General features: G+C 41.0%; 2 protein-coding genes across 2 annotated transcripts in view; both read left to right on the top strand.

Moving 5' to 3' along the window:
* Window positions 1–25,656, top strand: part of CA10 (carbonic anhydrase X) — a 375,155-nt gene that overhangs the window by 165,534 nt on the left and 183,965 nt on the right. The window lies entirely within an intron of this gene.
* LOC102257916 (kunitz-type protease inhibitor 2) overlaps window positions 1–25,656 on the top strand; it is a 61,045-nt gene that overhangs the window by 443 nt on the left and 34,946 nt on the right. The window lies entirely within an intron of this gene.

Below are 25,656 nucleotides of genomic sequence, written 5' to 3'. Positions count from 1 at the left end.
GAGTTTGATGAAAGGAGTTGAGTTGGGGGGGGGCGTAGACTGATCGTGGTGATGAACCATGGATTCTAAGCAACTAAGAAGGGAAGCAAGGGAATGATAGAAACACTACTGACTAGCCATGTGACCCTTTGATTTTCTTTATCAAAATGGGGGGGAAAGTTGGCCCAACTTATCCAATAGTTATTGAGAGCTTACTCTGTGCCCTCCATGATTTTAGATCCATTCTCAACTAATTCTCACAAGTCAGTGAGGCCAGGAGGGATTACCCCACCTGGGACTTGGTGCATACTATTTGCTCAAATACCTTTAGCTCAGTGTCTAAGCCCCATTTTCCAATTCTATAGCTGTCTCAGTGCCACAGGGGAGAGTCAACTGCAATTTCTGGGACATTGATGGATAACCCTTTTGATTTCCAATTTTGGAGCAAATCTTCAACCACTTACTTGCCTTAATGAAGAAAATATAGAGAACTGACTTGCATCATTCTTTGTTGAGATTCTTGGGCCTCATAATTACCTATCACGCGGAACATGTGAGCAAACAAAGCAGTTAGGAACATGTAAATATAACTTTTTAATGTTTTTTTCAGTCTCTGTGACAACATAATGAGTAAACTGAGATTTAGAGTCATTAAGTAATTCATCCAAGCATATTCAACTAAAAAGTGGCAGAGCCAGGATCTGAAACCAGCTGTGAACAGAGAGCTCCAAAATCCATGTGGTTCATGTTACATTCACTGTCTCCTATGGCCATGAGAAGTGGGAGGAGCCGAGGGGAGGAGCCTCTTCATCAAGCCTGCACATCAGAAGCAGAGGGGGGTTGGGAATAGGTTGGAGGTGGGATTGACTCTCTCAGGCATGCAATTAGTAAATAAGGAAACTGCTCCGTGCATGTATTAGAGAATTCCAAGAGTAGATTTTTTATTGTGAGATTTGTGGAGCCTTTTTATCACCTTGAAAGTTTATCTCATTGTTTAAAATCCCTGGGACATATAAAAGGAGCTCAGGGCCTGCCTGAGAGACTCGTTTCAAGCTGCAGTGGACAAGTGAGTGTGTTCAGCCATGAAGCAGTGAGGGTGACAGCGAAGGTGCAAGGAGCTGGGCCAGAGGAGAAGATAGTGAGGGAGGAGCGGGGAATCTGGACAGCTGAGCCTGTGTAGGAACAAGAAAGATCTCTGATGTTCCTCTGAACAGTCAGCCTTCTTCCTTCACATTGGTTGAAGGAGAGAGCAGAGGAAACAGCACTGGCTTGGTCAACTTGATCTTCTAAGTTTATATAAAAGATTTTCTTATAAGCACAGTTTACATGCATGGAAGGTGATGAACACGTCCCAATTTGTCTGGGACTTGCTCCGTTTTAGCATTGAAATTCCTGCATCCCAGAAACCTCCTGAGTCCCAGGCAAAGCAGGATGGTTTGTCACCCTGTGATGCATCCCAGATACATAGGAACTGTACTTCTTTCAAATAGACCCACTCCTCGTCCCCTCATGAGTACATACATTCATGCCAGGCCATGCATTTTCTATTTTTTTATAGAAGGTAGACCAACCCTATTGCAGTTGGGGAACCAAGACATTTTCTCCTGCTTCTGCTTATCTAAGAAATCATTAAGGCCTTGGTAATATAAACTAGCTTATTGCATTATTCTCTCTTCTTTGTGTTCTAAAAATCATCTTCCTGCCAGAATATTTTGAGCTGTTTTCTCCTGCTCTTGGAAACGTAGTTTCCAACATAATGTAGATGGCATACAAGTGCTGGCTAATTAAGCTTTGACACATGACCATATTTTGCGAGGTGGCTGTAGCATGCTTCACGTAGGAGGGGGGAAAATTAGGAAGAGTATAATCAGGTTTTCATTTCTTCTAGCATAGGTGACCCAGTGCCATCTGTTACCCTCCATGGAGGAGGCTTCAGGTTAGCAGCTAATGCTTTACTGAAATTAATGTGGATGTGATTGCCATTTTCTCTCCAGGAGTGTGTGCCTGGCTTATTGGGAAGAGAGAAATGGTCCAACTTAACATTCCATCCATGAACTGAGGACAGGAGGATAAGCATTTACTATATGCAGTCATGGGGAGGGGGAGAAGGAAGCAGCAGTGTGATAAGAAGTAGCAAATCTATGAAATTATTTTAATAGCACTATCGAGTAGGCTGCTTCCAACCAGCACTTGAAGACTGTCCTGTGAATGTTCCATCCTTTGAGATTATACTGAATTTCTCCTTTTCTAGTAGAGGGTGGCCAAGAAACTCTTTCTCAAATCAAAATTACAGATCACATGCTTTTGCAGCACTAATTTTCCTTTGCCACATTTATTCATTTTTTTATGTAATGTAGGTCTGTATAATCATCTGATTAACTCTGTCTTCCCCATTGGATGGTAATCCTTGAGTATAAAGACCACATGTTCTTCCCTGTGATCCTCAGAACCCAACACAAAGCATGGCAACAAGAAGGCACTCAATGATTTGAATGAGTGAGGAGCAGCATGCCCCGTGTCTCCTTCACAGGACTCATGCCACTTTAGCACACTCCTGTCTACCTGCTCCCTTACTGTCAGCTACCTGAGTTCCCAGGACTTTCACAGTGCTGGGCATGCAGTGAATGAGAGTTGTATGAATGGCTGCATAAAAGGGCGTGATACAATTGGTATTACTTGATTTTGCTCAGAGTTGTAATATACTGCATGTACAGCAGGAATTGCACAGCACCTTCACCCATCAATGCTTTAGATCGCTGATAGCCTGACAAGCTTGTCTTTCCTGCCAACAGTGGCTGGGACTCTGCAGAGATAGTCATTGTTATTGAAAAGAACTATCAATACTAAATGCAGAGCTGAGATCACGTTCCATTCTCAGATTTTTACCAGCTCCTTGCTTGGTGTTGGCAGGTAAGTATGCTCGTTTCATTGTCTGTAACGTGGACATTAGTAATGCCTGGTGTCCTCATCTCTTAGGACTCTTGTGAGGAACAGGTGGGAAAAAAAGATAAAAATAAAGTCACTGAGAAAAGTATAAAACACCAAGGACACCAAAGGTGACTTATTTCCTTACTGTGTGGTTCGCCAGAGGCATCTTTGCATTTCTGACAAGCCTGTAACTATGCTTCCCTTTTGTTGAATTCTGATTCATACATCCAAGAAAGGACAGTAGGGCATGCTTTTCTACTTGATGATCAAAATCTAACCCAGGTTTCCTGGAGCCCCCCAAAGACCCTTGGAGAACAAATATTGCCCAGATACTCATCTTTAGGAGAGAAACTCCACATTGCTCATTTATTCTAAATAAAGTTGGTATGTTTTCTCATTGTAAAAGCTTATAAGACGCACACAGAAATAAAGACAAGAAGGAAGACAAAATACACATAGTCCGACCTTTGAGAATCAACCAGTGTTAATATTACGCTATATTTCTTTCCAGTAGTTTTTCAATAAGTAGTTTTTCTCTTGTAAAAGATAAAATTTTATATCTTACTTTTTTATTTTTCCACTTTATCATAAACTCCCAGTAACATCATCTTATACTGACTATATAACTCAGCTTCATATGATGTTGTGAAGATGAAATGAAAGAGTGAATCTATTTGAAGCGATTTCTAATGAGGACCCAATAAATACTAACTGCTGCCATTATCAATAATGACATCATTATCATCAATATTGCCATAGTTTACTTAATGTTCTCTTATTTTGAACATGTAGAGTGTTTCTGAATATTTGGATATTGGGAGTAAGTTCTGTACTGTTAATTCTTTCCTTCATAAGCTTCTCCAAAATGCTAAGTAGTTGTCATGATTATTTCGAACCTCCCCCAAAGCAAAGAACATAATTTTTATAAGAAATAAAATAATACCTATTAATTCCTTTTCCTCTTTAAAAAAAAGTTTTATTTATTTTTTAGAGAAAGAGAAAGGGAGAGGGATAGAGAAATAGAAACATTGATGAGAGAGAAACCATCGAGCAGCTGCCTCCTGCACACCCCCACTGGGGATCGAGCCTGCAACCCGGGCATGTGCCCTGACCAGGAATCAAACCAGTGGCCTCTTCGTTCCTGCTCAACCTCTGAGCCCCACCAGCTGGGCTCCTTTTCTTCTTTAGTCTTTCTGTACTGGACTCAAGTAATGTGCACGCGTGTTAGAGCTGGGATCTCAGAAAACCTGTGAGAACATACCAAGTTCTTAGTGCTCATAGTCATGTCTGCTGCCGTTTGTAGCTTAGAGCATTTATCTACCTTTCGTTGGCCTTTGCTTTCTTGTCATGATCATTTCTAAGCAAACAGAAGCTGACTCTGGGCTGGGCACTCATCATACGTTCATGCACAACTGCACCTGGACGGTTCCTGCCTGCCTGGGTCCTACAAGACTATTGGGCCCAGAAGAGGAGATGTTAGGGGCCAGACCAAAGCAGAAAGGTATTCATGGAGGTACCATGCCAGTGGTTAAGCACATGGGCCCCAGGTTCACAGGGGATCCCAGTTCTGTTGCCTTTTAGCTGTCTGGTCTTCAGTGTGTGACTTAACCTTCCCAAGCTTCATTTGTTGATGTCGATGATGGTGACAGTAGCAGCACTTTCCTCCCAGGGTTGTGCGGATTTGTAGCTATCACATATGTGAAGCTCTCAGCACAATGCCTGGTGCAGAGACATAGCCCTGTTATCATCATCACTCTCATTCCTCCTCCCTCTTCCGCCTCCTTCTCTAAGTGACCCAAGGTAGCATGCATGAGACAACATCAATTACCACCAAGGAGAGGAACTGAGATTGTAGCCTGGGAAGAGGTACCAAGTGTGCAATCTTAAGGGTGAGATAATAAAAAGACATGAGTAACTGGGGAGGGATAAAGAGTAGCTCAGGTTGTGGAAAGCAGTCTAAGACCAAGTTCATAAAAAGTATGAGAACTTCCCATTGAAGGTCTGCTTTTACCTGGCTTTTATTTGGCCCCTGATAAAGAATCTACTGGCCAAAAGGTCTCCTCTTCACTGGACATTGTCGATTTTTTACTTGAAAAAATAGAGAAAGAGTGCTAATGAGAGAGGAGAGAAGGAGGACTCGGAATTGACAAACATAAACTATGTTACTTAAACATAACTAGGCAGTGAGACCTTTTTATATGATACATATGGGTGAGAGCTCATTTTGTCTTCGATTTATAATATGGTATGGATAATAGCACCCACCCCCTTCCCTTTGGCAACCAGTTGAACCATTTTAAACACGAGCCAAAAAGTATAAAAATGCTTCTTTCCCCACATCCTAGCCAAACTGGTTATTAGCAGATTTAGAAATTTTTTTCCACACTAATGGACAACAACTGCATTTTGTTGTGATATGCCTTTTCTCATCACCAGCGAGAATATCTGTTACTATTTATTGGCCATTTCTGTTTCTTCCTGGGTGAGTTTCCAGTTTCTGTCCTTTACCCATTTCTCTATTGGCCTGTCTGTTTCTTATCTTTAATTTACAGGTTCTCTTTGTGTGTTATGGGTGCTAAACTATTATTAAATGGACTGTTCTCCTCCATTTTTAACCAATCAGTGACGTTTTCTATGTGAAATGTTTCATTTTTTTGTTACCAAACCTGACATTCTTTGTGACTTTTATTTCTCGGGTTCTATGTAGTATTCTCATACTTCCCCCTTTCTAAGGACTTTGCAAGGTCAGTTCTAACTTTCTCTTTAAACAAAATGTTGTGTAAATCAGTATTTGCTAAATGCCCAAGAGTTTTGATTGTCCTTTACTTATTTTTGTTAACCCTTTGTTAATATCCAGCTTCATGACACTGTAGTCAGAGACTGTGTCTTGGAGGTTTTGAGCTTTTGTATTTCTATTGAGAGTTTCTTTGTGGCCTAGTACAGCATCAATTTTGGTAAATAGCTCATAGTCAAACAAAAATAATGCATAGTCTGGATTCTTTTCCGGAATAAAAGTTAATTTCTCCCCTTCCTTCTTTTTTTCCTTTCTTCAACCCTTCTTCCCTTCCCCCTATGTCCCTTATCTCTATCTCTTCTTTCTCTTTTCCTTCTCCTCTCCCTCTTTCTCTCTCTTGTTCCTTCTAGAATGTTAACTATGTTGTTCAAGTCCTTTATATATCCTAAATTTTATGTCTACTTAATTCAATTCAGAAATTTTCTAGTATGATATTTTTAAATAAAATTCACCTTTCATCATTTTAAAAAAATGACCACTTTGGCCAGTTTGGCTCAGTGGATAGAGCATCAGCCTGAGGACTGAAGGGTCCCGGGTTCGATTCTAGTTGAGAGCACATGCCCTGGTTGTGGGCTCGGTCCCCAGTGGGGGAAGTGCAGGAGGCAGCCGATCAATGATTCTCTCATCATTGATGTTTCTGTCTCTCCCTTTCTGTTTTTCTCTGAAATCAATACATATATATATATATATTTTAATGACCTATTGTTCTGAGTAGAAAGATTCACAGCTATTTTAAAGTATTATTAGAATGTATGCTTTTTATCAATATAAATTATACTCTTTTTTTTTATAATGCTTTTTGTCTTGAGTTCTACTTTGTCGATAACGCCCAGACTGTTGTTGTACTGGCATTGGCTTCATAAATCTTTGTTCATTCCTTTACTTTCAACTTCTTTATGTGGTTTTATTTTGGGTGTTTCTCCTCAAACAAATATAGTGACATTGTTTTGTTTGTTTCCCCCACTCCAAACTGAGAATCATTTAAGAAAAAAAAATTTCACCCGGCCAGTGTGGCTCAGTGGTTGAGTGTCAACCCATGAACCAAGAGGTTCCTGGTTCCATTCCTGGTCAGGCATGTGGCCAGGTTACTGGGCTCAGTCCCCAGTAGGGGCCGTGCAGGAAGCAACCAATCGATGTTTCTCTCATTGATGTTGCTATCTCTCCCTTTCTTTCCCTTAAAAAAAAATCAATAAAAATATATTTTTTAATTCAATTAATGGTCATTCATTTATAATGTCTGATATTTTTGTTTTTTATATCATGTGTTTCAGATTTCATATTTTTTAATTTTACATTTACTACATTTTAGTAGTTTAAAAATTCCACCTTATATTTTTATTCTAGTGGTTATCCTTAAACTCTTCATAACCAAATTATTTTCTTTTCTCCATAAAAATGAAGCTATACCTGCATCCACTTCACTTAAAATAGGAGTTGTCTCATCAGGTATTTTATATCTTCCCTTTAGTTCTTCCTTCTACCTCCTCTGTACTGTTAAAATTATCTTGAATTTGGTTCCAGATTGTTAATTTTTTACTTTGTGCCTTTCCTATTTTATGAGTACCCACTTAACAATTCCATGAAATTTCACTGTCGTATTTTCAACAGTTACTTAGTATTAACTGTAAGTTTTACTGATGCCGCTACTCATTTTATTGGGATGCTATGTATTTCTGTTTCTTGGCTTTATTTTTCTGAAAGGCACCAGAATTTTTATCTTTTTTGATGTTTTGTTTTCTGAAAAGGTTATGTGGACAGTAAACATTCTGAGCTTTTGTAAATGTAAAAATGTCATCACCCTCTGCCCCACACTTTAATGGCAGGACTTGAGACTCCAAATGTTATTTCCTTAGCTTTTTGGAGGCACCGGTCCATTGCCTTCCTGCTCTCTGGATTGCAGGAGAGAAGTTCAATGCTAGCAATTAAGGTCATGAGTTTCAGAAATAGGCAGCCTGAATTTTCAGTCCCTGTCTACCACCTACTACCTGTATAACAGCTTAACTTCAGTGCGGCTCTTTCCTCACTGGATGGTAAGGGCCCTTGTGTAGCGAAGATTAAAGTAAAATACTAAGCACAAACAAATAATGAACTCAGTGATGAGAAAAAGTTTCTTTATCAGCCTTATATATTTGTTCTCCTGTCTGGAAGCTTGTAGGATTTTTCTTTGTCCTTGAGGATCCCAATTTTTTTTATAATTTTGCCATAAATGACTCAGTTGGACTTTTTTCTCTCTCTGAAAACTCAAGTTCCTTTTCAGCTCAGAGCGATTCCTTCTTTTATTTGGTACATCCCACCCTCCATCCACATACCTTTCTTTCCTTCTGAACTCCCTTCCTCCACAGCTGTAGGGGCTGCTGAATCTGTTCTCCACAGTGTATCAATTCCCTAACGCTGCTGTAACAAATTATCACAAACTTAGTGGCTTTAAAAAAATGTATTATTTTATAGCTGTGGAGGTCTGCATTGAAATGGGCTTCACTGGGCTAACATCAAGGTTCAGCAGGATGACAGTCATTATGGAGGCTCTCGGGGACAAGCCCATCCTTTTTCTTCTTCAGCTTCCAGAAGCCACCGGCATTACTTGGCTTGTGGCCCCTTCCTTTATCCTCAAAGTTAACAGCATAGCATCTTTAAATCTCTCTCTGACTTTGATACTCTTGCCTCCCTCTTTCTAGAAGGGGTCTTATGATTGCAATGAGCCCACTGAATAATCCAGGACATCATCTCACGATCCTTAATTTAATCACATCTGCAAAGTCTCTTTAGCCATGTAAGGTACCATAGTCACTGTTTTTAAGGATGGGCATCTTTGGAAGGGCTGTTACTCTCCCTACCATACCAAGCTCTTTGCTTTCTTCATAAAGTCCATTTCTTCTCCAGCAGTGTTATAATTTTGTACTTACAGTATGTGACTTAATGGCATGTGAGACAGGAGACACACATAGTCAGCCATCTTGAAGTGCAGTATTCTTTTATCAGTTGTTTAGTCTGTTGCTATTTACATATTTCTGTAAAATATAACAAATATTTTTGAAAATGTGTAAATAAATAATAGTGATATAGATAGGTGGTAGAGTGTGGTAGAAATTTTGATCTACTGACCTCATGAATGTAGAATCTCTGATTTTGTCTGCATGACCTGTACTACTCATTTGATCATTTGCTTATTTGGCAAACCCATATATGCCTATGGCTATGGTATAAACTGGAGTTTTTTGTCATTGTTACTTTCCATAGCCTTTCTGTTCTTGGTATCTATTGTTCATAGGACTTAATTTTGTACTTTAGATTCATGCAAATTTGAATTTTTAAAATACACTATAGATTAAGCCTCTACCTCATTCAGTAGTTATCTAAAGAATTCTCTGAAGGTCAGAGATTTCATTTACATAGACTTGGCTTCCCTGATTTCTAAATTCCTTACCAGAAACCACAGTCTCTCTTTGCTAGTTTGATTTCTCTCTATCCCCATGAACACTAAATTTAAGTCAGAGCTGCGGAATCCCTCTTCCAGAGCAGGAACACTAATTTTGTAGCTGTCGCTCAGAATTCTCCTGGAGAAAGGCTACCCTCCCTCCACCCCCTCCATGTCTGCGCTGTTTCTGCATCTGGATACAGAGCCCTTTAATCCTGGATTTGAGCTTAGAGCCTAGATTTTCCCCACATCTGTATAGACAGTTTCCACCTCTGCAGAATCACATGGTTTTATGTTACTGTCAGTCCTTTGTAGTGACTTTGTTTCCTTCTTTTCATGGGGATATTGCACATTTGATCCTGTAGTATTTTGACTGCAGTCTTCTCATCTGCAAGTTAACATCCAGCTATGTTATCTACCTCTGACAATAACAATAATATTGATGATGACAAACATAAGGACAAAAGCTACTTGTGAGGATGACAGGGCAGAGAACATGGCAAGAGCGTGGGCCTCCCATGGCCTTGTTGAGCTACCCGACGGACTCTAAACTGCCTTCTCCTGGACTTCTCTTCCCTAACCCTAACCTAACCCTAACCCTAACCCTAATGCAGGTCCCAGCTTAACCCTAACAGATTCCCCTCTCATTTGAACCACTGTCTGTTATGTTTTTCTGTAAAATGTAAACCCTATGGGTTAGTATTGAAAATGCTCTGGAGACTCTTCACCCTTCTTTCCATAGAGACTTTTCTTCTACCTCTTCCATTCCGAGACTCTGTGATTCATCTAAACCAAATTGCTTACTGTTGCCACCTCTACTTGCAGGCCAAGCTGAAGAATAACCTCTCCTTCCAACAAGTCCTCCTTATGTTACCTGACTGGTGGTGTTTCTCATTCCTTAGGACTTTGAGCTTTTACAACCTTAGCACTTTCCCTCTTGAAATATAGTTACTTGGGTACCCATCTCATCCCCTCTTTTGGGAGCTCCTAAAAGCCTTGTGTTATTCATCCATCCCTTGCACACACACGGAAACACACACAAACACCCACTTCAATCCCCACACAGCATCTTGCCCAGGTGGGTCCTCAGGACCCTAGGATAATGGTTGGGTTCGTACATGGGATTATGTGGACCTCTCTTCTTTGTCTTCACTGCCGTTTGAATCTTTGTCAATGGAAACTGTTTTTCTATTCAGAAGAACATCTTTCCTGAACTGTTCTTGACCTACTTAGGAAAACCTGGAAGGAGGAGCCGTGCCCTTGTTTGCAGTACGTGGTTTGCAAGGCTCTTTGCGAGCCGTCTGCTCTGCACTGAGAAGCGAGCTTTCAGTTCTCTGCTGGCACGCAGATTGATCTGTGTTGCTGGCATAACTGTCAACCAGCTCCAAATTCAGCAATCTCTGGGTAAGTAGGCTGAAAGCAGCTTTGACTAAATATGAATCTTGTTCTCTACAGAACCCAAATTCTGGTGACCCAATAAATATTTTTGATTGATGTGAAGTTGTGGTTTGAGTCCAAATTTTTAAAAAGTGTTACTTTGCTTTGGAATACTGTGCACTCATGTATTATTTACGAGTATTATTCATACCCTGACTACTTCTCAAACAGACTTGCAGTAACTAAAAGCTAAAGGTACACCATAACCATTAAGTCCTTCAAGTGAGGTTAAAAAGACAAAAACTCAAACAACAAAAATGTCCCATTGATAGAAAGACCTAGGGCAGTGATGGTGAACCTATGACACGCGTGTCAGAGGTGACACGCAAACTCATTTTTTTGGTTGATTTTTCTTTGTTAAATGGCATTTAAATATGTAAAATAAATATCAAAAATATAAATCTTTGTTTTACTATTGTTTCAAATATCAAAAAATTTCTATATGTGACATGGAACCAGAGTTAAGTTAGGGTTTTTCAAAATGCTGACACGCCGAGCTCAAAAGGTTCGTCATCACTGACCTAGGGCAAGACCTTAAAGCTCAGCTCATTTATTCCTCCCAAATGAACTATATGTGTCATATTTTTTGCAAATGAAAAAGCCAGTGATCAAAGAGGTTGAGCAGCCCAGCCAGTGTAGCTCAGTGATTGAGCATCAACATACGAACCAGGCAGTCACAGTTCGATTCCTGGTCAGGGCACACGTCTGGATTACAAGCTGGATCCCCAGAGTGGGTGCAGGAGGAGGCAGCAGATCGGTGATTCTCTCTCATCATTGATGTTTCTAGCTCTCACTCCCTCTCCCTTCCTCTCTGAATATATATATTTAAAAAAAGAGGTTGCGCAAGTAGGAACAGGTCTCACCCTGGTGAATTTTATAGCCCACATTTCAAACCCGGCATCTACTGTTTCCATGGTCTACACTCTACTCTGCTTTGAACTGTGATAGAGCTAGGACTCTACTTGAAGGCCAAGCTGAAGAATGACCTCTCCTTCCCACCTGCTCTATTCTAATGAATGAACCAAAAAGCAAGAAAGAGATGGATGGTTTTGGAAAATGCATTACAACAACCCTAAATTAACTAAAATGTTCTATTCAGTGAAGTTCACTGCAAAATCTTAAGTCACTAGCATATTAAAGTCAGGAGGGAAGAGACGCTGAAAATCGTCTAGTCTTCCTCCTTCTTCTATTTCAGATGAAGAAACTAGGGGAAGTGAGTTGCCCAAGATACTCAATGTAATGGTCTATCTCTACCAGCTTATTCCCCCAGGATTATTTAGCAGCTGGGAGATTTCAACTCCCTTTCTGTCCAGGGATTGAGATCAGAAATTCTTAAAGGATGGATGTCTCTAGTGGACCCCATCTAGTAAAAGGGCTTTCGTAGAAGCTTTAGCAAACAATGAGTGGTCGTGCATTTTGTTACCTTTGATGGTAACCTTGTTCTCATACATGCAGGTAAACTGAGCATCAAAATTTGAAATTTACAGTTAAATGGTAAGTGACCCCATTAATGGTCTTATACATGTAGAAATGCTCCTGTGAGCAAGGACATTTAACTAGAAGGTGAGTAGGTGTGGCCCCCCAACAAAGGATGCTTCCCAGGAGTCACACTCCTTTGTACTCAGGTACTGATGCTCTTGATTCTTCACTGGCCCAGTGTAATGCAGTAGAAGTGATGTTGCATGACTTCCAAGGCCAGGTTATAAGAAGCCTTGCAGCCTCCTCTCTGGTGTCTTGGAGCTTTCCTTCTCAGAATCCAGCCATCATTCCCAGGAAGCCAAAGCCACCTGGGGAGGCTTTGTGTAGGTGCGCTGGTGGACTGTCCCTGCTGAGCTCCCAGGTGACTTCTAAAATCAGCTCCCAATCTTGGGAGTGACCCCGGGAGCCCTTCGGATTATGATAGACCCCAAGTGAGAGCCACCCAGCTGAGCCCAGTCAATCTATAGTGATAATAAATTATTATTATTTTAAGCCACTGACTTTTCAGATGATTTCTTACGTAGCAATAGACAATGGGAGCATAGGAAACAGCCAAAGATGATTTTCCTCTCCACTTTCCACCAAATTCAGTGGTAAAAATATAATCAACATCCACCAAGATCTAGAAGATGGTCAAATTGAAATTTACTTAAACTCCCCTCCCACCTCACCCCCAAATTATACTGTTTCCAACTTAGTTATTTCTTTCATTCCTAAGTGAGGTAGTAGAATAGAAGGATTTTGAAAAAAAAAAGAAATGCAAATTTTAAAATCTATCAAAATTCAGTGGTAAAAATATAATCAACATCCACCAAGATCTAGAAGATGGTCAAATTGAAATTTACTTAAACTCCCCTCCCACCTCACCCCCAAATTATACTGTTTCCAACTTAGTTATTTCTTTCATTCCTAAGTGAGGTAGTAGAATAGAAGGATTTTGAAAAAAAAAAGAAATGCAATTTTAGAATATCTATTGAGACAGATATTTTGACATTTGAAGGAAGAAGAAACAATTTAAGATGCTTTAAAAGCTTTCCAATGTTTACTTTCATATTATTTCACTCTGAGCTACAGACAATAGTCTTTTTTCTACTGTCTAGCTATTTGAAGCAATCTACAATGGCATGATGTATCCTTTAAAGATTATAATTGAAATGTGCAGTGAAACATTCACAGGCATGAAACTTCTTATAGCTGCCAAACTAAGCTAATTTTCTTTTCTTTTAGTATATTTTTTCTTTCTCTTTCTCTTTTTTATTTTTTATCTTCTCCTTCTTTTATTCTTCCCTTCCTCCCTTTTATCCTTTTTTTCTCTCCTCCTCCTCCTCCTCCTCCTCTTTCTAAATCAATGCCAACTTCTGATTATCTCTGACTCGGACAAGGGAAATGAATCTACAAAAAGTCTTATTTCAAGTATCATGCTAGGTGATCTCAGACACTTTATTTCATTTACTCTTCACAACAGGCCAGCCCAAGTGGTGATGCTCTTTCCATTGTGCAGATGGAGGAACTAAGACCAACATGCATTTAATAACTTGCCCAAATTTACTTAGCCAGAAATAACTGGTCAGGCAGGAATTAACACCTTTTTCTCTCTTACACCAAATGCCTTCTATTTTCATTATACCAACCTGCATCTGAAATCTATATCTAGTTTCAGGAACTGCTAAAAAGTCGACAAAATGACTCCTGATCTCAGAATCCTTGTCTGTCTTTGGGTGTGATTGCTAACAAGCTCTCAACAACTGCTGTCTCTTCCATTCCATGGCCCAGCCCTGTAGGCCTGCTTGCCTCCGCCCACAGCCTTCATACTGGGTGCCTGCCCTCTAAGAATAGTTCTATGTGGAGGCAGGAGAATATTTAGAAAGGACCCAACCTCATCCAGAGCCTTTCTATCTGCTTCACTCTTTTCTCTCTCCAGCTTTATCAAGAATAGGGTTGACCACGATAGCTCATGTGGATAGATTTAGAAGGTGGGTTCCTTTAAGATAGAAATCGTTAAACTTTTGTATGTGTCATATTTTCTTGAGGGCCTCATTGACAATGCAGGTTCGAGGGCCCCACCCCAAGATCTGATTCAAGGGGATCTTAGATGAGACCTAGGAATTAGATTTTCTAAAAGCACTCAAGGGATTCTAGCAGAGTAGTTCTGAACTATGTGGAACATTGCCTAAAGACCAGACAGATCAATTGCACTTTTGAGTTACTTTGGGCGACGGGATTGTTACTCCAGGGCATTTTCATAGTTGGCAGCTGCAAGTTTTATAGCCACTCAGGCTCATCGAAGTCTAAGACCACACTGATAAATTCACCCACAAGGCTCAAAATACGTCTGGAAATGGCTCTAAGGGATGGGCCTTTAGGGACAAAGCAGGTGGCTGAGGGAAGACTCTACCCCCTAATCCCACTTACTGACTGGCCATGGCTGGTAGACAGTTTGGAGAGACAAAGTCCCTTTTTGGCTGCTTGCGCAGTCTATTTTGAGTGTTCCTGTTCTGAACCCTGTACTCTCTGCCCATGACTGAGGACTTTCCTGGAAGGTACTTAGGGACTAAAAAGAAAAAAAAAACCCGAGGAATCTCATCTTTCCCACTCTACTCAGTGCTGACTCTGTAGCCCAAATGCCTTGGGGCCATGGGCCAAAATTGCAACTTTGTTTTATTATTTTTAATATGTTTTTATTGATTTCAAAGAGAGGAAGGGAGAGCAAGAGAGAAATAGAAGTATCAATGATGAGAGAGAATCATTGGTCAGTTGTCTCCCTGCACACCCCCTACTGGGGATCCAGCCCCCTTCTCAGGAATTGAACCACCGTGACCTCCTGGTTCATGGATCCACACTCAACCACTGAGCCACACTGGCCTGGCTGCAACTCTGTTCTAGTTCCTTAATTCTGTCAACTGGTATTCGGTACACAGCTACCACAGCACCAGCACTGTGTGGATTTTGGAGGTTGATGTGAAGGAAAGATAAAGAAAGCACGGGCCCCTTCCTGAAGGGTTTCCCAGTTTAATGGGAAGGTCAGGGTTGTCATGATAGACATTCACGTGATAAGATGAGAAGATTTCTAATGGGCAAACCAGAACAACTGGGAGGACCCAGAGAAAGAGGCTGTTAACTGCATGTGGGCTCAGGGCAGGTTTCAAGGAGGCGAAAACTGAGCTGATCTCAGAAGATGTATAAGATGTTATCAGAGTGAGGTGTGTTTTGAAGTAGAGAAAGAGCATATTTTTAGGAGAGGGGAAAGGAAGAACAGTTACGGGAAGTAGCAGAAGTGTTTATTTGAGGAAGAGCCAGGAGTTCACTTGGGTAGAAATGAGGGACACGGAGGGAGGTGACGAGAGCTCAGAATGAAAACTTAAGGGGCAGATTGTCCAAGAGTGTGAACACTGTATCCAGTGATTTGGCCTTTTCCTCTTCATCCTGGGGAGTTTTCGGTCATCTGCGTCTTTATGGGTGCATCCTACCTGGGCTCTGTTTTAGTCCCTGAGAGGATAACAGAGGGGGGAAATCAAACAATACTGCACCTAACATTTCACACACGAACACTGTATCCAGTGATTTGGCCTTTTCCTCTTCATTCTGGGGAGCTTTCAGTCATCTGCATCTTTAGGGGTGCATCCTACCTGGGCACTGTTTTAGTCCCTGAGAGGATAACGGGGCGGGGGGGAAATCAAACAATACTGCACCTAACATTTCGCACATGTGCCTTTATGCATCTGAGCAAGCATTCCAATAGGATGTTTCTAGAAGTGGAATTGCCAGGACAAAAATTTATGAACTTGTCATTTTAATCATTTCCACCAAATTGTCCTCCACAAAGCATTTCTTTCTCTCTCTCTCTCTCTCTCTCTCTCTCTCTCTCTCTCTCTCTCTCTCTCTCTTTCTTCCCTCCACCCCCCAATAATGTAAGGTGCTCCTCTTCCCCCTTATCTTCACCAACTCTGGATATTGCCAGTCTTTAACATTTTTGCCAATCTGATATGTGAAAACTGCTTTCTCATTGTTGACTGAATTTGCATTTCCCTGATTGCAAATGCAGTCCATCACGTTTTCATATGTTTATTTGCCTTTTGTATTTTTATGTAAATTGTCTATTCATAGCCTTTGCTCTTTTTTTTTTTCTTAGATAGGCTGTCTTCTTCATATTGATTTTTATGAGTTTGTTCTACATTATGAATATTAACCATTTTTCTGTTTTAGGTGGTGCAGATATCTTTTCTGTTAGTCTTTTAAATGTGTTTATAGTGACTCTTGCTGGTGTGCAGTAACTTCGGTTTTTAAGATATAAATTCTGTACATTTTGTTCTTTGTGGTTTCTGAGTTTTGCCCTTGCTTGGGAAAGCCTCTTTTAGCATAAGATTATAAAAACATGATCCTATTAATTTAATCACTGTAGGATTTTTTTTTAAATGTATGTCTAGGATTCATCCCAAAATTATTTTAGTCTATTTTTGATTTAAAAAAATCTACCTCATGTTTTCCAGTTATTCAATTTCTAGAATAAATCATCCATCACCACAAATCTGAGATGCAGCTAAGTTCCTCCATGCGCATGGATCTGTTGCATGCTTTCTTTTTTGGTGTCTCTTCACCTACTCATTTGCCAATACCACAAGGTTTAATTGTTTCCATCTTATTCTACATCAGTGGTTCTCAACCTTCCTAATGCCATGATCCTTTAATACAGTTCCTCATGTTGTGGTGACCCCCAACCATAAAATTATTTTCGTTGCTACTTCATAACTGTAATTTTGCTACTGTTATGAATCGTAATGTAAATATCTGATATGCAGGATGTATTTTCATTGTTACAAATTGAACATAATTAAAGCATAGTGATTAATCTCAAAAACAATATGTAATTATATATGTGTTTTCCGATGGTCTTAGGCGACCCCTGTGAAAGGGTCGTTCGACCCCCAAAGGGGTCGCGACCCACAGGTTGAGAACCTCTGTTCTACATGCTTTCACACCTAACAGTATGTTTACCTTGCTTCTTGGTAGGGCTTTTATCTACTTATTATCATATTATTTCTGAAACTCTTACCAGTTGCTGGTGGAAATGGATTTCTTGCAATAGTCCACGGAAGGGAATTTTATGAGACTCTCACAAGAGGAGGAGGTATTGTAGAAAGCTTGTTTCTGTGGAATTACACTCCACAGTGTCCACGGTCCCATTCCCCTCACCACCACCACCCCTAAGGAAGAAGTGTAGCTGTGGCTGCAGTAGGGCTAGATTCAGAGCCAGCATCCAGAGTTTCCTTTCCATGTTGAAGCAGAGTCCAGTCCACATGGCCGTGAGCCACACAGGCGAGTGCGAGAGAGTGAACTCCTTTGTTTGGGGATTATGTGTCCCCAAATTTTCTGGGGCTTGCAGTGGCCCTGTCTATTTTGACCAGTTATCTCTGTTTCCAGGTTTGACTGACAGGCATCTTCCCTAGTCATGCTGACTCACTGTGCATACCTTCATCTCCCCTTTGTTGGACCCCTTCCCCCTGTGACCTGCAGGGAATGGGCCTGTGGTTCCCTGTGGAGTGTGGAGTTGCAGCTTCCTGGTGAAGCTGCCCAAATGACATGCCTTCCCCCCTTGCTCCTTTCCTATTATTAATAACTAGCTAATTATAATATTATCAAAACCTATTGGAGCCCTAGTCAATTTGGCTCAGTGGATAGAGCGTCAGCCCGAGGACTGAAGGGTCCTGGGTTCGATTCTGGTCAAGGGCACATAACTCTGTTGCAGGCTCGATCCCCAGCCCAGGTTGGTGCACATGCGGGAGGTAACTAATTGATCTTTCTCACATCAATGTTTCTCTCTGTCTCTCACCTTCCCTTCCACTCTCTCTAAAAATAATCAATAGAAAAATATTCTCATGTGAGGATTACCAAAAATAAGGGGGGGGGGGCAAGATTTCTTATAGAAGACTGGGCATGGAGTTGGCAGTCAATTTGGAAACACACAGTAGAAAAGACTTCTGTCCTAAAATATTGTGTATTAATAAAAAAACATGAGGATACAATAAGGCCAGCCCATCAGGAGATGATGGATCAAAACCTATTGGAGCCCTAGTCAGTTTGGCTCAGTGGATAGAGCATCAGCCCGAGGACTGAAGGGTCCTGGGTTCGATTCTGGTCAAGGGCACATAGCTCTGTTGCAGGCTTGATCCTCAGCCCAGGTCGGTGCACATGCAGGAGGCAACTAATTGATGTCTCGCTCATATCAATGTTTCTCTCTGTCTCGCACCTTCCCTTCCACTCTCTCTAAAAATAATCAGCAGAAAAATATTCTCATGTGAGGATTACCAAAAAAAAAAGCGGGGGGGGGGCAAGATTTCCTATAGAAGACTGGGCATGGAGTTGGCAGTCAATTTGGAAACACACAGTAGAAAAGACTTCTATCCTAAAATATTGTGTATTAATAAAAAACATGAGGATACAGTAAGGCCAGCCCATCAGGAGATGATGACCATTGAAAAGATAGTTTGGTTCCCAAGGGGAGGAGGCATACCACCTCATGGGGTCCACAGTGGGAAGCACCAGGGTCTGTCTGGAGGCCGTGGAAGGAGGAAACTGTAGCAAAAGCCTTTATTATGGTTTCCATGGAAAGGAACAGGGAGGCAGGGTAACCTGATTTAAGATTAGCTAGTTTGAATAATTTGAGCAGGCTCTGGGATTTAGGAGCTGTCCAGAGTCAACTGGTACATGGCCTCAGGGTAATCAGGACAGAGAAACAGTGACTCTGTGTGTGAGAACCCAATAAGGAAGGTGGTAGAGGCGTGGACTCTGCATTGGTTGGTTTTATATACAAAAAGCATAGTCATAGGCAAGTTGTTAACTGTTGAGAAATTGGCTGACCTTGGGAGGGCCTGTCCCTCCAGATCAGATGTCAGAGCTTCAGGATACAAAGTAGAAAAGCCATAATTAATCGGCCTCTATTGAAGGAATGCCACTTGTCTGTGAATTTCATGCCTGGACATGTTTTACTGCCTTCTCTTTATAAAAGAATTCCCCTCTTTCATATGGATTTGGGAGCTTCTTTTCATTCCAATCCTGCTCCTCATACTTGTTAATGTCCAACACCCCTGTGGAATTTCTGCAGGATTCTGCTGGGAGCAATTGGTGCTCCTCTCTGAGGGAGTCTTTCTTTGATAGGCTTTGGGTCTCTCTCTCTCCGGGAGTCTGCACTTCCTGTCAAATCTTAGTTCTTTTATTATTCAGAAATTTCTTAAAGTTACTGTTCATTCCTATTTTCCCGAGCTTTAACTGATTTAATTCTTCCCTTTATATCCTTTTGCTCATTTTAATAATATTGGGAGGTTGAGGGGAGGTAAAGTGTGCTGAGTACCACCATCTAGAAACGGATCCCATCATAGGTTTAGTTAAATGGGCGAGAGGGAGGGGACAAAGTCTGTGTGTGACAATGGTAGTCTTGACAATAGTAAGGAAGATATGTAGAGGAGGGAAAGAATGGAGATAGGGAGACCATTTAGAAGGCTGTGAAACTCTTTATAGTCTTTGACTCCCCATTAATTCCAATTCTGGTGGTTTATCCTAAAGAAATGAGCAGAGCTATATACATAAGAATATATGTATGAAGAATATTCATCATAACATGATGTTTAATGGAAAATAATTGGAAACTACCTAAAATGTCTGACAGTAGAAGAATGGTCACATAAGTATGATAACTATCCAATGAAATACTAGGCAGGTACTTAAAGTTCCATTTTTAATAACAGTCAATCATGAGAAATTCTCATGTTATGGGGAAAAATTTTAAAGGTTACAGAGCTATAGATGGTATATTTTATCTTAAAAATAAAATATTAACAGTGGATATTTGGGGAATGTCAAATTATGAAATTTTACAGTTATGTATTTGTGCTTCATATACTATATAATGAGCATATGTTATATTTGGAATGATAAAAAAATATTATTTTAAAAACAAAAACCTGAACTGACGAGGCCTTCACTCGGGCATGGCACCCTGTTTATCAGTGAATGGACAGTTAGAAATTTGAAAAATATTGGTTGGCCCCATATCAAAAATAAAATTCTGGCCCAAGCAGAGGGCCCTCCACTCATGCAACAATCATGTTAGGTAATCAACATAAATGTTTGGATTATAGAAAATAGTGGATCAAAGACTTTTTTTCTTACATATATAAGAGATATGGACGCTGGTGCCCAGAGAGAGCTAAGTTTTCTGCCAGATTAAAGACGAGCCAGGGGATACATTTCAGTATTGGGCAATAATATGAAAAAAGTCCTATGGCAGCTTGCAATTCTGCCCGGTGAGTAGTGTGGATGGTTGGCATTTCTAAATAGCTAGGATGATTTCAGGAGTTACAATATCTGAGTCTTACCAGGATTCTCAGGGTCACTCTTCCTCCCCTCTGCAACTAATGTAGTGGCTCCCAAACTTGTCTCCTAGTCAGAATTATGTAGGGAACTCTTAAAAAATATGTTAAGTCCTGGGCCTCACCCTGGATCTATTGCTTTAGAATTTCAGCGGGATTCGGCCTTTGAATCAGAATTTTCCAGTTTCTGCAGGTAATTCTGATGCAACATCAACTTTGGGAACCATTGTGTTTTCATGCCTCTTTGCCTCTCTTTATAATCTTGGGAAATGGGCAAGAAGACAGAAAATGTGAAAAGCTTAGCTAACTGATAAAAGACCTTCAAAACATACAATGACCTAGAGGAGACAGGTTTGAAAATGACTTGATATTGTTCACTGTCATTCAAAAGAATATGTTTGTGACATCACAGTGATGCTTCATCCTTGAACTCTAAATGGTGAGCCAGCACACCTCAGTGGCCAATGAAATGCATGCTTGCTTCACTCTGTCTTTTTGGGATACCTTAAAGGAGCTAAAATAGTTTTGTCCATGCTTTACAGAGAGCAAAAGCTGTGAGTATACACACAGAAGAATCACCATGGGGCAGGATGATCAGGGGAAAGTAAATGGTTATAATAGCAACCATTTACCAAGCATGTATTTTGAGCCAAGAACTGTGCTAAATGCATTAATTACATTGATTTCATAAATGCTGTCAGTGAGCCTATCACATTGGAATTTCTTTTGGTCTAGAGAGGCCAGATTTGATGGGTAGCAAACAAGCCCATAATACCTGTGGTTTAAAATGACAGAGGTTTATTTCCTCCTTATGTCCACTTGAAGTTTGGCAGAGGACTTTGCTCCATGACATTCTCACCCAAGGACAATGGCTGATGAAGTGCCCACCATCTGGAATGTAACTGGTTGCCAAAGCTGGGAGAAGGGCAGACAGAGAAGAGTACATCAGCTCTTCTATGTGTCCACCCTGAAGTGACCCACCTCCCTTCCACCTGTGGCCAAGGCAATTTTATAGTCAAGTGCAACTTAATGAAGGCAGGAGATGACATTTTGTCAAATGACGAGAGAGTCACAGAACTGGAAACATTGGTGATCTGCACTACTATCTGCCATAGTATTGTATTATTGTTCCTTATTTTAAAATGAAGGACCTACCATTTGCAACAGCATGAGAGACCTGGAGAGTATTATGCTAAGCGAAATAAGCCAGTCAGAGAAAGATAAGTATCACATGATCTCACTCGTATGTGGAATCTAATGAACAACTGATGAACAAAATTAATCCAGAGACATAGAAGCATGGAACAGACTGACAGATTTTAGAGGGAAGGAGGGGGTGGGGGGATGGGTGGGGCATAATTAACCAAGAATTTATATGCATACTAGAGGCCCGGTGCATAAAATTCATGCACTGGGGGGAGGGGGGGCATCTCTCAGCCCGGCCTGCACCCTCTCGCAGTCCGGGACCCCTTGCTCCTTACCGCCCACTTGCTCACTGCACCTTACCACTCAGCTCGCTGCTCCTTAGCGCTTCTGCTGCGCTCGCCAGCCATGAGCCTGACTTCTAGCTGAGCAGCACTCCCCCTGTGGGAGTGCACTGACCTCCAGGGGGTAGCCCCTGCATTGAGTGTCTGCCCCCTGATGGTCAGTGTGCATCATAGCAACCAGTCGTTCTGGTTGTTCCGCCTTAACGGTCACTTAGGCTTTTATAATATAGATATGGACACAGACAATAGAGTGATGAAGGCCTGGGAGGGGCTAGTGTGGAGTGAAGGGGATCAATGGGAAAAAGACAACAACAAAGGGAGGATTTGTAATACTTTCAACAATAACGAATATATAAGACAGAGCGAAAATATAAATGTATAATTTAAAGACAAAGTAAAAATTAATGATAGAACTACATCAAAATGTATCTTAAGCATAAAATTTCTTGAACATAAAAAAAATAATAAATTCAGAAACTGGGATTGCTGAGCCGTTTACATTGATAAAAAAAAAGAAGTTTAGATTGAAATTACTTTAGAGTGTTTTATTTAATAAAATATATTTTGTGAAAAAAATATATAGAAGGATTTTATTGATTTCAGAGAGGAAGGGAGAGGGAGAGAGATAGAAACATCAAGGATGAGAGAGGATCATTGATCAGCTGCCTCCTGCATGCCCCCTACTGAACATCAGTAGCCTGCAACCTAGGCATGGGCCCTTACCTGGAATCCAACTGTGACCTCCAGTAAATACCGTGGCTCTCTGTTTATCTGTGAACACAAATCCACTGACTGAAACCACTCTCCCCACTTTCACTGCCCTACACCCCTCCGCCTACAGGACTCCCAAGGATAAGTGCGGAGACATGCCACCAAGGGGTGAGGCCCGTCAAGATGCAATATCCTTAGACAAAGCAGACATCCTCAAGGAGTGATAGAAGCGGACACTGAGTTTCTTGTTAGAGTGTTATTTCAACTCACATCTACATTTCATTTTTCCAGGCCTTCATTTTGTAATACACTTGCAGTTTTTAGCTCTAGCGGGGAGCAGTTGCCGAGGTGCCAGAAACAAAACCAGAAAGAGCTGAGTATCAATGTTTTCAGCACATTTTACATTTGGAACAAGGTTAACATTATAAACCACATTAATAATGAGGTCATATCCAAGAATTTAGTGCTATCTATCTATCTATCTATCTATCTATCTTTCTATCTCTATCTTTCTCTCTTACTCACACATATACACATGGCTGTCTTGGTACATGTGGTCAGAGGCTACTCTAATCAGATCTGCCCACCACCTGACATTTTAATCACTGGAACAGTTACTATTGCTTAGGAAACAACTTGAAAAGGACTTGAATAAAAGAGCAGAGAAAGGAGAACGAAGTTTGGGGTTTTGTGGGTTTTTTAAAATAAGCACTTCACCTGGCTGGCTTGACTCAATGGTTGAGTTGCTGGCTCAATCCCCAGTAGGGGGCGTGCGGGAGGCAGCCAGTCAGTGATTTTTCTCTCATCGTTGATATTTCTATATCTCTCTCCCTCTCCGTTCCTCTCTGAAATCAATAAAAATATATATTTTAAAAAATAAGCACTCCAAGAATAGATGCTCAGGTAGCAATTTTTAAAAATTAAATCAATAAGATTATTTGGGGGTTTAACACTACTTCCCCTAGGAATAGTCATAAATGAATACAGCACTGATTCTTGGATCTCATGGAAAACTTTTTCAAGCAATTCCCTCTTCTATCAGTTTTCAAAGGGCATGGTCTTATTTCCCAAGGTCAGCAACTACCGTACAGTTCTGTTTATGAAGGCCACAGTCTTGTAACCTTGTTTATCATCCTTTGAGGATATACAGTATACAAATGAACTTGGAACAGTGGTCTGGCTTTTCAGGGAGATTTTCCTTGGCGAAGCCATTGATTAGACACTAAGGCATTGTTCAGCCCATGTGCCCATGCCTTCATGATAGTACATGCTACTATGAAGCAAACACCTTAACCATGTTGTGTTTCCCCAAGTGTGTCAATAACTGCTGATGTATAGTATATGTGTGCTTACAGCATATATAATATATATGGATGGATGTGGTGTTTGGTATTCCATGCCTGAAAGAACAGCTGAATTACCTTGTAGCATTTATGGACTGCTTTATTATTCTCAACAACATCACATCCATTCTCTTTGCATGCATATTTGATAGCATCTTGATGGACTTATTTGATTTGACCCAGTGTTTTGATGACAGCAGGGCCATAGGAAGTGCACATTAACTTACACAAATCATTTTCTGAAGTCACTTCAGAGTGATCCTGCCCTCAGGTGATTTGTGGACTGCCAGCCCTTTCATGATGGGCAAAATAGCATAGCGTGCCCTATAAGGCCATGGCCCAAGAAAAGCTATCAGTGATTCCCGAGTCAGTAGGGCAATCTCCTAGGAGGGCTGCCAACTGTGTAAGCATCATCAGTCATTGACAGATTGTATCATTGGCTTCAATTCCATGTGAGTCTTTCCTTCTGCCTTATAACTTTCTCACAGGGAGACTGTGAGACAGAGCAGAGGAACTATAGGTCAGACTAGAGGATCATGCACCAGTGGATTGGTCTTAATAAATACTCATTAAAGAATGCTTTGGGCAGGAAGGTCTGAGGCTTGATTTTGGATAACACCTGACCTCTTCTTCTTTCTCAGTCTTGGAGATACCTCACCTAAAGGCCAACGTTTACATCCTCCTCTTTGTGTTGCTGTAGGTTCTTACCTGCCTACAGGGGATCATCTTGCACCCTAGGACAAACAATATTATTTGTAGTTGTGTCCCCTTCTATCCTTCTCACCATGGTGTCATCTCTGATTATCTCAGCTGGCTTTATTTAAAAGCATCTTTGGTAGAACGGCAATCTATGGAAGTTTGCCTGATGTCCAGAGTAACCTGTCCAATAAAGGTAGGTCATTGTTTGTGCTGGATTGCAAGATCTGAAGTACATTAGTTCATTCGGCACATGCATTCTTTTAGCATGCTTTCTTGGCAGTCTGGTATGTGCCAGGCACTTAATAAGACCTGGTCTTTGCCTTTTAAACCTCTCCAGCATGAGTGCCTGGCAGAACACCAGCTGGGCTGTGAGAAATACGCATTTCTAGATTCAGGAATTTGTAAATAGAGGGCTCAGGTGAGCACTAACCCTCAAGGAGCCCTGCTTTAAGAAGTGTATGACCTTGTCTCGGATGTTGACATGGTTCTAAGAGACACCTTTATAAAGAGTACAATGGCAAACTCCATCTGGTGTCATCGAGGCCAGTCTTCCCCCCAAGCTTCGAAATCCCGACTGTTTCTTATCTCCTGTCTTTTTTCTACTCCGTCATAAAAGCTGCTTTTCCCCTGCCCACATCAGACTAGCTCTGTTCAGGGTTCTGAAACCTGCCTCCTACATGACCCTTGTGAAATAGTATCAAGGATCTGGAAGAGGGTCTCCTTTTCAAGTTCCAGATGAGTTTTGCTTTGTTTCCTTTGATCTCTTATATTACTTGGACCTAAGAACCACAAGTAAATTCACACATCAAGCCCTAACCGGTTTGGCTCCATGGATAGAGCATTGGCCTGCAGACTCAAGGGTCCCAGGTTTGATTCTGGCCAAGGGCATGTACCTTGGTTGCGGGCACATCCTCAGTAGGGGGTGTGCAGGAGGCAGCTGATCGATGTTTCTCTCTCATCGATGTTTCTAACTCTCTATCCTTCTCCCTCCTCTCTGTAAAAAAATCAATAAAACATATTT

Source organism: Myotis brandtii, unplaced genomic scaffold (assembly GCF_000412655.1).
Source record: "Myotis brandtii unplaced genomic scaffold, ASM41265v1 scaffold943, whole genome shotgun sequence".
Lineage (NCBI taxonomy): Eukaryota > Metazoa > Chordata > Mammalia > Chiroptera > Vespertilionidae > Myotis > Myotis brandtii.
The sequence above is the reverse complement of the archived record's forward strand: the minus strand, read 5'-3'. Positions and strand labels throughout refer to the sequence as shown.